The 13,260-nt window shown below is 43.5% G+C and overlaps 1 protein-coding gene across 2 annotated transcripts in view; it reads left to right on the forward strand.

Moving 5' to 3' along the window:
• The window catches only part of Nol10 (nucleolar protein 10), a 94,579-nt gene that overhangs the window by 43,356 nt on the left and 37,963 nt on the right, over window positions 1-13,260 (forward strand). The gene's annotated exons all lie outside the window — the stretch shown is intronic.

Raw genomic sequence — 13,260 nt, forward strand, 5'->3', positions numbered from 1 at the left:
GCTGAAAACCGAAAAGCATGCGTTCAGCTTTTCGTCAACACCATTTAAGTGTTTCGTGGCAGGACCTCTTAATGAGCTGCAGGGTTTTGCAGCTAAAGCTGAGTCAGGAAGCCTCTCTTAGATGAGAGCGCTTGCTTACCTCTAGCAAGCAGAGTAGACCCGAAAAATTGTTGCTACCAAGAAAACATGCATGCTTTCCTCTTTCCCAAGCTTTCTCAGGCTTTTTATGGTTTCAGTTATCCTCACGTTGGGCAGGTTTCTATGAATTCAAAGCCAATCTTGTTTCCATCGTGAATTCTAAGCTAGCCAGTGCTGCAGAGTGAGACCCTGTTTCAGAAAGAAAGGAAGAGAGGGAAAGATGGGGGGGGGGAGTAGCTGAGCAAGCCACATTTCTCCATGGTTCCTGCCCCTGCTTCCTGATTTCCCTCAATGTTGAACTGTGGTTAAGACATGTAAGGCAAATAAACCAATTTCTCCCTGAGTTGCTTTTAGTCATGGCGTTCATCACAGCAGTACAAGGCAAACTGGGACACCTGCACACAAGGCCTTGTACGTGCTGGGTAAAGCGTTCTACTGTTACATCTCCAGCAGTCTGAACAGAAAAATGAAATTTGGAACAAGGAACTTAGTACTGCTGCTTCCTTGGAGTCACCTGTGGGAGCCAAGGCGCACGGAGACAGGACTAGCTAGCCTGAGTGAGGTGCATTTTAGGAGACGTTTGCCCACGTCTGTCTATAGGGCGTCTCCGAGAGACCTTCAGAATTGTTCAGGCATAACTTTTGAAAAGTCTGTGAGGCTGACCCTTGCACAGACAGAACCAAAAAAGTACCTGGAAATTTTAACAACCCACTAATTAAGCTAAGGAACAGGTATATTTCACAACCAGATCCTAGGAGAAGTCTGGGAAGGTAGGAGTTCACATGGATCAAGTTACACTGAGTGAAAATGTGCAGGCATCGAAGAAGCACAGTTGTGGAGGGCTGACTGGCCACCAGACAACCCAGTCGTTTTGCGTTGCTTCTAGCTGGCTGCCTGTGTCCTAACACACCAGAATCAAGTCTTCTTGATTGCTGTACTCTAGACCAGGGATCTAGTGAGCACCAGCTCTCCGAAGCTTTTGAAAACAAAGCTGTATTACAAAGCAGTGTGTCCAGCCTTCTCACCGAACACAGCTGAGTGGCTGTGGCATGGACCATGTGGCCTGCGAGCCCTCACATGCCCCACTATGCCTACTTTACCTATTTATCTGTGTTTCCTTCCCCCACCACATAAAACATAAGTTGGAAGTTGTTTCTTTCCCCCAGCACCCAAAGCAATTTTGTCTCACTGCGAATCTTCTGTGTTTAAAATCCATGAGCAAATACCTGTGAGAAGTCTGACCAGATGTTGGGAAATCTAGACAGTGGCTGCATATTTTTTTTAAACTGAATTTTTTAAAATATTTTTTATGGTTTATTAACTTTATTTTATGTGCATGGGTGTGAAGTGTCAGATCCCCTGCAACTGGATCTTCAGACAGTTGTGAGCTGCCATGTGGGTGCTGGGAATTGAACCCGGGTCCTCTGGAAGAGCAGTCAGTGCTCTTAATCACTGAGCCATCTCTCCAGCCCCTAATATAACACCTTTTTTGTTTGTTTGTTTTTTGATTTTTTTGGGACAGGGTTTCTCTGTGGTTTTGGAGCCTGTCCTGGAACTAGCTCTGTAGACCAGGCTGGTCTCGAACTCACAGAGATCTTCCTGCCTCTGCCTCCCAAGTGCTGGGATTAAAGGAGTGCGCCACCACCGCCAGGCAGTGGCTGCATATTTTGACAAGGAAGATTTGCAGTACTTTAGCTGTCTTTAGAGCAGATTGACATTTTGCATTAGTTTTCTTCTGCTATTGTTACCGAAGTACAGAAGCTGACCCTAGCCGGGTGGTGGTGACACATGCCTTTAATCCCAGCACTCAGAAGGCAGAGGCAAGTGGATCTCTGTGAGTTTGAGGCCAGCCTGGTCTACAAGAGCTAGTTCCAGCTAGGAATGTTACACATAGAAACCCCACCTCAAAAAAAAACAAAAGATAGGTAGATGATAGATAGACAGACAGACAGACAGACAGACAGACAGACAACTCTTAGAAAGATTCTTAAAGGAATCACAAACCTCACCTTTTATACATGAAAATCAATCAGCTCTTCTTTAAATCTCTAGGGTGCAGACCCACTCATCAGTAGTTTCTTATCTCAGGAGTTTGAGGGCAGGAATGAGTATAAGGAATTAATCATCACCTTTGGTCATCTACCATTCCTGGCAAGAAAGGCATTTCAGCTAATGATAACTGGGCTGTGTTGTTCTTGTTCCCTGACCTCACTGAACTCTGTGCCTTTCTAAAACTTCAAATTTTCTTCTTGGGTTTCTCACCTCAAAGCTATTTAACAAAAACATCTTAATCTAAGTTATTTTCAAAGCTTTGTTTCAACTATGATGCTCTCTGAAACCTGTGAACACCTCTCAACATTAAGGTTAAAAGAATTTAAGCTAGCTGGGATACTGGGACTTAATTGTTTTTCTTAGTCATTAACGTAAGTCACAGTCTATGTGGCTTCTCAATAGAAACTCATGTGTTCTAGCTGTGTGACACTTGTTTTATTTTTAAATCATCAAAAACTGACATTAATTTTATGTACTAGATAGTACAGCTTACGAAGAAATCATTTTCATAATAATCCACAGGTAAAAGTGCCTCCAATAGAGCAGGCTATTTGCATGAGGTAAACACACTACATTACAGGCAGTGGGGATCTCTGCACATCCAGTCACACCATGGCAGATACCAGAGAAGGGTGGCAGCAGCAAACACGTGAAGGCACAGCAGAACCGAAAGACATTCTGGGGTCTGTGCTCTCGGGCCTTTCCTATCTGAGATTCACCCGTCAGAGATTTGCCTCCTTGTGGGATGAACCTGATCTTAAGTTGCTACCTGCTGATCCTGACATAGCCACCAGCACTTTTCCAAGGAAACTGAAAGCCAAGGCTATGCAACTTCTGCTGTCTGTAAGGATATGCAGCTTTTGCTGTCTATGAGGATATGTATAGCATTTGCTGTTTTTTATTGAAGTTTCTGCAAAAGTTGCTCTGTGTGCAGGGCACAGTTGCCATTATGATCCATGTGCGAAGACTTGACATAGTCTTTGCTTTTCCATGTGTGTGGATCTGTGCTATTTCCTGGAGTGGCTGAACGTGTTGTTCAGTCTCCTTCCTAAGCTCTGGGGTCCAGTTTGCATGGTGGGCCCTGTAGATTCAAATCAGCTCACTGCCAGCAACACTGGCTTATTGTGAGTACTAACTTGCTATTCTAGAGAGCTCCCCAGGTGAGCTATCTGTTGGCACATCGGTATGTACTAAAACTGCTGTTACCATATTAGTGTGCATGTAAATTGTGGCAGTGATTGATGGTATTTTCCTATAAAAGGCTCATTGAACCAGAGGACCGTTGGACATGGTGACTGAAGTAATTTTGTTAGAAATTGCTGTTTTATAGGACTAGTAGCAACATAGTCCCTTGGTTTGGGGAAGTAGTGCCATAGGCAAAAACACTATCCCCCAGGGACTGCCAGCAAGCAGAGGATGTACAAGACAGAACACAAGTAGACAAGTAGCTGCTGCGATGCCCTCCCCACTACAGGTGGTCGAGTGTGCTTTGAAGGGAGGAGGAAGCTTTTGAAGCCCAGAACAGAGAGCAGGAAGGAATCTTTGAGGTTGCCCAAGCCAGCTTCTTGATTTATAGCTGAGGCACCGGGTTGTTTGTTCAAGGTCAGAAAGCGTTTGTTAGCAGCGCTGGACTAGGGGTGCTTTCCTAACTCTGTATCACTCTTATTTTAGAGTTAGGTAGAGCTGAGTGAGTGCTGGCTGAGCCAGAGTCACTTTCCTTTCTAAGCCATGTCTGGTCAGGGTGAGAGTGGGGAGCCAGAGCATGGAGCGCATCTTTTGAGCTCTTTCAGTTAGGGGTTGTCCTTTGCCGCTCCCTGGGCACCTGTCTTCCACTAACCTTGAACTGGGAGAGCATTTTTTTAGTGGCGAGTGTTCGTATGATCCCCATTCCTTTCCCTCCTGCATCCAGGATAGTGCTAGGGACCATCATTGTTGGGAGCGTGGAGAAAACAGACGTGCCATTATTTCTGTTGTGTTCTGTGGTTGAGATGAACACAGCCCAAGGTGACGTCACAATGGAGTGCCCCTGGTCACTTCAGATAATGGGATTTTGGACATGACTCATTGCTGGACACAAGTCATCTGCTTATACAGTGCTGCTCCAAGAGGGAATGCTCCAGAAGGCTTTTAAAGTTGCTTGTGTTGTGTGTAGTATTGGGGATGGAACCTAGGCTCTTACACACGCTAAGAAGCCTGTTACTGCTGAGCCGCAGCACCAGCCCTTTTTTTGTGTTTTATTTTGAGATATGTTCCTGTTAAGTGTCCAGGCTAACTATGAATTTTATCTATAGTCCAGGCTGAGCTTAATCTCAAGATCCCCCTGCCTCAGTCAGCCAAGTGGCTGGCACCGTAGGTCTGTGCTTCCAGGACCAGCTTGTTCTCTATGAGGCGGGGTCTTCCCTTGCTGATCAGCTCTAAATCCTGCTGCCACCTTCCACATGTTATGGCTGCATGTGCCGTCACATTACCCGTGACATTTTGTTCCCCACTGTCCGTGTTAGAGCTTACATTCTTTTAAGATTTATTTTTAAGTGTGTACATTTGGGATTTGCCTGTGTGTATGTTTGTGCAGGTGTCAGATCCCTGGAGCTGGAATTACAGACAGTGTGAACTGCTGTGAGGGTGCTGAGAATTGGACCCAGGTCCTTTGGAAGAGCAGCTCTTAACCGTTGAGCCATCTTTCCAGCTCCTAAGTTTAAACCAATGAAATTAAAGCTAAGAAATATTAAATATAATGGCTGGACTAAACGGGGGGTTGGGGAGATTTAAAGATCCAGTGGGAAAGTTCAGAATGGGCAGGGCAGACCTGAGCAACCACATCTATGCAGAACAGCAGTTGAAGTCCAAGAGCCTTAGAGACTCCCTGTGTGCACAGGATGTATGACAAGGTGGGGCAGTGATGGGTTCTCCTGAGTTCCCTGGTATTCACTGAGAAGTGTTTCTGGTAGTTGTGATGTGGGGCAGACTCAGAAGGAAGTTTAGGAGTACAACGCATCTCATAAAGCATGTTTCCAAAATGTAAGGAGAGTGAGTTCTTAAAGGCAGTGTGAGTGAGGTGAGGAGGACACCAGCGTACTGGACTGGGGAAATCTCCCGTCACTGACTGTGCTTGAAGAGCTCAGACCATGAGAGGGACACGTCTGAGCTACCAGAGCAAAAAGAAGGCAAGTTTGAATGAAAAGACATGGTTCCCTTCATTTGAGTTAGAGTTTGTCTGGAGAGATGGGTAGTTTTCAGAAGTCTTGCTGTATAGTAAATAAGGGGACATCTGCTGAATTTTAGCCTCCAAGGAAGGCAGAAAGGTGGAGCCAGGTCCAGGGGAAGGTTTGGAACAATGAGGGATCTCCTGGGCACTCACTTGGGAGGTGCTGCTAAGCAGCTCTTCTAGGCTAGGGAGAGTTGGAGTCTAAGTGCTAAACGCTTCCATTAACTTTCCCAACTAGCAAAAGCAGGGGAGTGTTCTTTTGCTTTTCCTAACTCGCCCAAGTCCATAGCTTTCCCTCGTAAATGAACTTGATCTGTGTGTGAGCTTGCAGTCCAAGGCTGTGCTCTTGTTGGGTGCTGTCGTCCATTTATGTGTATAGCTGAAGTGAGGGGTAGCACTCGGTGTAGGTGGCAGTGTGTGCTCTGTCTTCAACTTTACACAGAGGAAACGGGAGCTTCCTGTTCTAATCTAAACATTCAGGCAGTGACAGTTTCTGTGACATTTTTCTTAGCAGAGGAAACCCTCTCTACTTCCTATCACAATTATTGGGCCACAAAAATAGCAGACATTCCTAAGGCATTAATGTGTGAAGATCAGGAAGTAATTTTCTGAGCATCCTGCCACATTTTCAAACATTCACTTCAGTTCTGATTGGGTTAAAAATATTGGGTTAAAAAATTTACAAGTGGAAATATTTGATACACTTATGGCATATATTAATGCATCAGGTGATTCTTGTTTTTGCTTAAGTGGGCACATGTCAGGCCGTTCATTCTTCCATGTGACCTCCTGTCTGACTGCAGTTTGAATCTGACACCCAAGGCCTTGCCTACAAGCTCCGTTCTTCCTTCTATCTTGGGGCTTTCCAGGCTGATCTCCCTGCTGTCCTTTGGCAGTAAACCTTGTATACCAGTTTCCTGTGAGTGAGGTCACTTCGATGGCAGAGATGGAGTTCAGCGTTTGCACAGGGATTGGCTTCACCTTCTGAGAATGTTGGACTGAATGTGTGTGTGTTGTCTTCCGTTAATGTGCCCAGTAGCTGTGTTTTCTTTTCTTAAAAATAGAAGACAGAGGGCTAATTACACAGCTGAATGATAGTGTTGAAGGAGCTGCGGGCAGTGTTCCTGCCACCCAGCTCCTGGCCGCCTGGCTAGCATATGCCCCAAAATAATGACACACAAACTGTATTCATTTAAACACTGCCTGGCCCATTTGTTCTAGCTTCTTACTGGCTAATTCTTACATCTTGATTTCCCATTTCTATTTATGTGTGTAGCACCCCAAGGTGCGCTTACCGGGAAGATTCTAGCCTCCGTCCATCCTGGGTCAGAGCTTCATCGCGTCTGCCCCAGAGAGGAGAGCTATCCCGAGTCTGAGCTCACTTCCTCTTCCTCCCAGCATTCTGTTCTGTTTACTCCACCTACCTAATTTTCTGTCCTATCAGGGCCAAGACAGTTTCTTTATTTAACCAATGACCTTCCTCCATCAATAGAGAAATTTGGGCATACACGAGACAAAGTAAGGGAACTGTGAGAGTGGTACTGTCTGTCCTCCCGTCAGTGGCCCAGTCCCAGCAAGTCTTCTAACACTCATCTCCATGAGAGAGCAGCTTTGTGTGGCTTTGCCATTCATTTATTTATTTATTTATTTATTTATTTATTTATTTATTTATTTATTTATGGCAGGGACTTGCTGTGTAGGCTGGCTGACCTTGAATTCCTTGTCCACTTGCTTTGTTTTGTGTTTCCTAGGCTGATTTCCAACTCCATTTCTGAAGCAATCCTCCTGTCTTGGCTAAATATAATATTACCCTCTTAAAGAACTAAGGTGCACACACCTTTATACTCAGCTTGATATAGTGCTGCCCTCTTATTGAACTGAATGGTATTCTTGACGGAAAGGTCAGTATGTCTGTCCTTATTTCTTGTATATCTATCCATGAGCATATGTCCTCATTCATCTGGTCATCACTAGATTTGGACCAGTTTCTAGCTCACAGAACCGTGAGAATGACATCATCCTCTTATCTGCCTTCCTATCAGTATTCTGTATCATCTGTACATCTCTCTCACTTGCTGAAGCCGCCCTTGACTCCATCATCAGCCTGTGTCCATAACTTGCATTAGTTGGTTACCCGAGGTAGATTTTCACAAATGGTTGGTGTCATTGGTTACCATGAACGATGATGTCCTATGAAAAACCCGTGTACTCCTTCTGTTCCTCCCTCTCTCAGTCTTGCTGGCCCCCCAGGAGCTAATGACCTCTTAATTGTATTCATAATGTTGCCCTTTTTTCTGGAATATACAGCAGCCATCTACCAACAGTTGTTCCACATTGTCTTTTCCCATAGTGACTTCATAGCTTCTCAGCTTATTTCTGTTCACTATGACAAACCTGTGTGGATCTGAACAGTCCGTTACACCTGCTAATTAGGGAGTAATTTGCCTGTTGCTGTGACAAAAAGGCTAGTCACATTGTGTCCATAGTGAAGGGACAGGGAGGGAACCGCTGGTGCTCAGCTCTCTCCTCTCAGCCTCACTGTGGGATGCACTGCCAGTGTTCAAGTGGATCTTTCTCAGTACATGTGCGTGCACATGCACATGTGTGTGCATACACACACATACACTAATGTTCAGGTGGATCTTTCTCAGTATACACAGAAAAGCACACATGTGCACACACACATTGTGTCTGTGCTGATGAAGCCTCCCCCTCCTTCCCTTTCTCCTTCCCCAGTGCCCTCTCCCATTCTCCTTTCTCATCCTTCTTCCATTTCCTCTCCTATTCTGAGTGTAAGATTTCATTGTGAGATTATCATGTTGTTGGTTGATTGGTTGGTTGGTTGCCATTTTACCCTGACTTTATTTGGAAAACATGGAAGCCTTTTGCTGTGTTTTAAATGTCTTCTTCATGCTTTCCTGGTCACTGTGCATGTCCCCCTGGAGATAATGAGTCACCATTAAGGGGACAAAAGATTGACCTTCCCAGTATAACACTGTGAGAAAGTGTTGTAGAATTTTTAATAGTTTTATTCATAGCTTTGTCTTCTAAGGTTTCCTTCCCTGGATGTTTTTGTATATTATATCTCGTACCCTTGGTTTACAGACTTCAGGATTGATTTAGAAAGCACAGAGAATGTGCCGAAAACTTATTAGCATATCCTTTGTTGGCAAGGAAGTCAGGTAGAACGGAAGCACTGGAGTGCTGACAGCCAAGGACGGCGTACTAAACCATCTGTGATTCTTGGCAGAATAACACGACAAGCCAAGATCTTGGGGGAGAGCTCACTTCCAGGTGCATGATCAAAGAGATAACTCCATTTTCCAGTGAGAAAGTTGGCCTAGTGCCTCTCATGTCCATGGGGTATGTGAGGTTAGTCTGAGCAGTTAGGAAGGAAAGTGTAAGAGGAAAAGGCTGCTGTGAGGAGGGGGACGTCGTTCCTGTCTTGTTACTGCAGGCTCTGGGTGTGAACTCTAGGAAGCTCTGGAATTCAAATGCAATATGATATAAAAATCTGTTGTGGTTTGCAGCCAAGGTGCAAGGCCAGGCTCCTCAGGAAAAAGTGGATGGGGGAACCTTTAACTATCTGTTCTTCTCATTCAACTAACAGTGGACTTTGAAGAATGAGGCTGTGTTAACATTGCCCTCTTCCTCCTTGTTTGGTTTTTCAGTCAATATTGAGGAAAATGGAAGCCGAGGAGTTCTTCATGCTATTTAGTATGCTATTCGTGGGGCTGGAAACATGCTCACAATTAAACACCATACTGCTCTTGTTAGTATGCTATTCATGGGCTGGAAACATGCTCACAATTGAACACCATACTGCTCTTGCAGAGGACCCACATTTGTTCCCAGCACCATGTAGGGCAGCTCACAACCACCTGTAACTCCAGCTTCAGGGGCTCTGATGCTTCTTTCTAGCCTCCACAATACTGCACTCATGTGTGTGAACCCATTCATAGAAACATATACACACATAATTAATTTTTTAAAACTGTATGCCATTTATTTTTTTAATGCAAAGCAGAAAGAGATGTAATACTTTTCATTTTTACTTCATGAGCTATGTTTGAATCTCTCTCTCTTATTTTTGAGACAAAGTTTCTCTTTAGTCCTTGGTGTTCTAGAACTCCAGGCTGGACCAGGCTGGCCTCAGGCTCACAGAGTTCTTCTTACCTTGGCCTCCAAGGCTATGCCTGGCTCTAAATATGTCTAATTTTAAATATCTGAGACAGATGATTTGATGAAGGCATTTCATATTTTTTAATAGGATATTTATTCACATAAACTAAGGGATTGGCTCGAGTGTCATTATGCTTCCCTATTTTCTAGTTTAGCAAGAGCGTCTTTAACAGCTTCCTTGACAGAAGTCTGAGCCTTCGAGCAATGTTAAATTTTAAAATGCAAACAGTGGGCTGATTCTGTGTCTTTCTGGTGAGCTAGGAAGCAGTGTTTCTCTAGGCAGTCTTCTCAGAGATGGCATGGGGATCTTGAACGTACTTGGGTCTTTCTGGCCTCTCTGTGGCTCAGCTTTGCCAGGAAGGACTGCTAGAAATTGACCCTAGAAGCAGCCCATTGTCTCATACCCAGTTTAGTCCCAAAACTTGAAAATATAGGAAAAGACTTAAAGATTGATAAAACTGTTAAGTCCTACGAAGCCAAACACTTAGGGCAGAAGGTGTTTCAGTACTCTTGGCACATGCTCCCTTGGGATTCCTGCCAGAAATTTTTAACTGGGTCTAACTACAAGGGGCAGTCAGCGTAATCCAATTATGAGGAACATTCTTAAGAATGGGGACCTGGATAGGCCTGTAGATGGAGACTGGTGCTCATTTCCCAGCTGCCCAGACCTGAATAATCACACAGAAACTATATTAATTACAACACTGTTTGGCCAATAGCTGCCTGGACAGTCACCCAAAGTTCTTTTGTAACACTGGGGCATCCATCTTCATCCTCTAGGCCTGTAATATCTGGCAGACTTTTCAATAAAGCATGAAATTTGAAGATCTGTTCTGCTTTGTACTGGCAAAGTTTGTTACTTAGCTTTATTCTGTGTCCTGCAGAATGTCTGACCGTTTCTTCTGTGAAGCAGGAACCCTGAAGGACCATCCTATCTTTTGGAATGTTTAGCAGTCCCTTTTCTGAACTTCTGTGGGTCTTGCATGCCCAGTTTATATAGCATACTGTCAAGCAGTCCAGGCAAGAACAGTTTCTTGCCCAAATGGCTAGCCTTGTCACATTGAAGGCAAATTCCATAATGAATTTCTTTAGTGGCCACCAACCTCTCTGAAGTAATTGCTGCTACAAGAAATAGACGTCTCACTGTTGAGAAACGTCTAAGTTCTTAAAACATTTTAAATGCCATATTATTCCACAGGTCTTTGAAAGGTTTGAAGAATACCTATTCATCTGAAATACATCTCTGTAAATCTGAAAACCTAACTAGCATAAAAGTTTGCTTATTACAGATGACTATTAATCTGCATTTCTTAACTATACATTACATTTTCAAATGAGGTGTATAAACAATACTTTAAACAAGAGTTTTGGGAATCCCAAAACAATCATTTTGGGAATTTGGGGATTGTTTTCTCCAAACTGCTTTCTGCTGTTTGTTGGGCAAAGTATTTTTACAGTTCACAGAGACCTTTGGGGCAGGGGTCTTGTTCCATCAAACCACATTAGCCTGAAAGGAATCCACAGGTTCTCATCTTCTGTGGAAACAAAAGCAGAACCTCTTTTCCAAAGTAATATATCCTTAGACTCAAATTTTGAAGTCAAGATACCTTTAAAATGTATATGTTGATTTATCTTAACAGCTCCCAGAGTCAAATGTCTCTCTGCAGTCAAAAAGTTCAAAGAAAACACAGTAATTGTATAATCCAGACTGTATATTTTCATCTTTACATGGCTTTTTTCTCTATTTTTTATATTTATTATCTTTACTCTTTTAACCTATGACTGTCTGTACTTGTTCTTCTTTCTCTCCTAAGCCCATGTACATGTATCTAACACTGTGCCCATTCAGAGGTCTTTTCCATCTGAATCTGTCTTACTGTGTTATTGTGTATCTGTAATCATTTTCTGACCAGGAGAGCTTTTTTTTTTTTTTAATTTCAACACTGTTTCGTCAGTAGCTTAGGTGTATTGTTAACTAGCTCTTACATCTTAATTTCTATTAATCTGTGTATCACCACGAGGCTGTGGCTTACTGGTAAGGTTCCCACACCTTTCTCCTTCTGCAACTATGTGACGTCTGCCTTCTTTCTCCCTCTATCTCTGCTTAGATTTCCTTCTTTGTTCTATTCTGCCCTGCCATAGGCCAAAGCAGCTTCTTTATTAAGCAATGGTAATAAAACATATTCACAGCATAAACAGGCCCTCTGGCCGAAGCCCTAGAGATGTCCCCATCTGAAAGGCAGGAATGGCAGAGGAGAATCCTCTAGTTAAGTGCACCATACAATCCTTCATTAGATTTTTAAAAACAACAACTTTGTTAAGAACTCTAGTGTTTGCTTTTTAAAGGGTATAATCTAGTGGCTTCTGTATATTCAGAATACTGCAGTGGTCACCACCATCTAACTTGAGAGTATTTCACACCAAAAGGAAGCCTCTCTCTCTGTCTCTCTTCTCTCCCTCCTCCGCAGTCTCCTTCTGTCACTAGAGAGCCCTTTCTGAACATTTCATGTAAATGGTTAGTTTGGTTTGTACCTGTTTTCAGGGCCCATCTATGCTGTGGTGTGTTACTTCCTGCCAAGTGATAGATTTAGTTCCTTCTGTGTGTATAATGCTACTCTCCCCCATTTGTTAGTCGCTGAGTATCTTTATGACTTCACGCAGGAAGCTCTTTCTATTCTCCCATCTCTGGCACATGGTGTGTCCCATCCAGCCTCCCCTCAGCCCCATGTCATTTGTTGTTGTTGAAAACTAGAAACTTTAAAGAGTATGTGGAGATTGTGGACCTTCGCTCACCCCACCGAGTTTGTTGTTGCTTGTTTGGTAAGGCTCCTGGGCTAACTATAAAGTCTGCTTTCCTTGTTATATGGAGCTCCAGAAGTCTCTCTTTGCCTTGCTTAATTGTCAGTTAATGATTGAACAGAGATTTCTTTAAATGCCTGGAACCAGCAAGTCTCCCAGCCTCTATCAGAGCGATCTTGTAAATGCAAGTCAGATCATGTCAGTCCTGTGCCAAGGCCTCTGATGGCTTCTGTCTCGCTCAGTAAAGGAAAAGTAAGGCTTGCAGTGACCTGCAAGATGACCCCTTTTGGCTGTACCTGGCACATCTTTTTGCTGACCTCACACAGGACAGGGAGTTGCCAGATGTGCTCTGCAGTCTCTTTGTTTGGGTCTCTGTTCAGTCACTTGAGTTAGGGATGGCCTGCCCACCTCCTCTTCATCACATGTCTCCGCCCATTTTCCCCTCAGTGCCGTTCACAGTGTAACAATTTCCTCATCTACAGTTCTCTTAATGGAGTTTAGGCTGCGGTGGGGTGGGGTTGGGGTTCTGCTTAGCTTTACTCTCTTTCTCTATGTTGTTGGAAGTGGTTTTCTTTTCTTTCTTTTTTTCGAGACAGGGATTCTCTGTAGCTTTTTTTTTTTTTAGGCCAAAGAAGTTTTCTTTATTCATTAATGTAATCATAGCATACAGAGAGGGATTGTATACACATTGTTTTATCTCAGCTAATAAAAAAAAATCTTTAGCAGTATTACATACCCTTTGATCTACTGTTTCCTATCCTACTGAAGACAACAAAAAGTTTGACAAGGATTAATGATGTACCATTGCTTTTAATATGAAGATATTGAAAATTATTTATACCCTTAATGTTAGAAAAGTGATGAAATGGCATGTTGACACATCC

This window comes from Alexandromys fortis, unplaced genomic scaffold, assembly GCF_014885135.2.
Source record: "Alexandromys fortis isolate MF-2015 unplaced genomic scaffold, M_Fortis_MF-2015_v1.1 scaffold_30, whole genome shotgun sequence".
NCBI classification, from domain to species: Eukaryota; Metazoa; Chordata; class Mammalia; order Rodentia; family Cricetidae; genus Alexandromys; species Alexandromys fortis.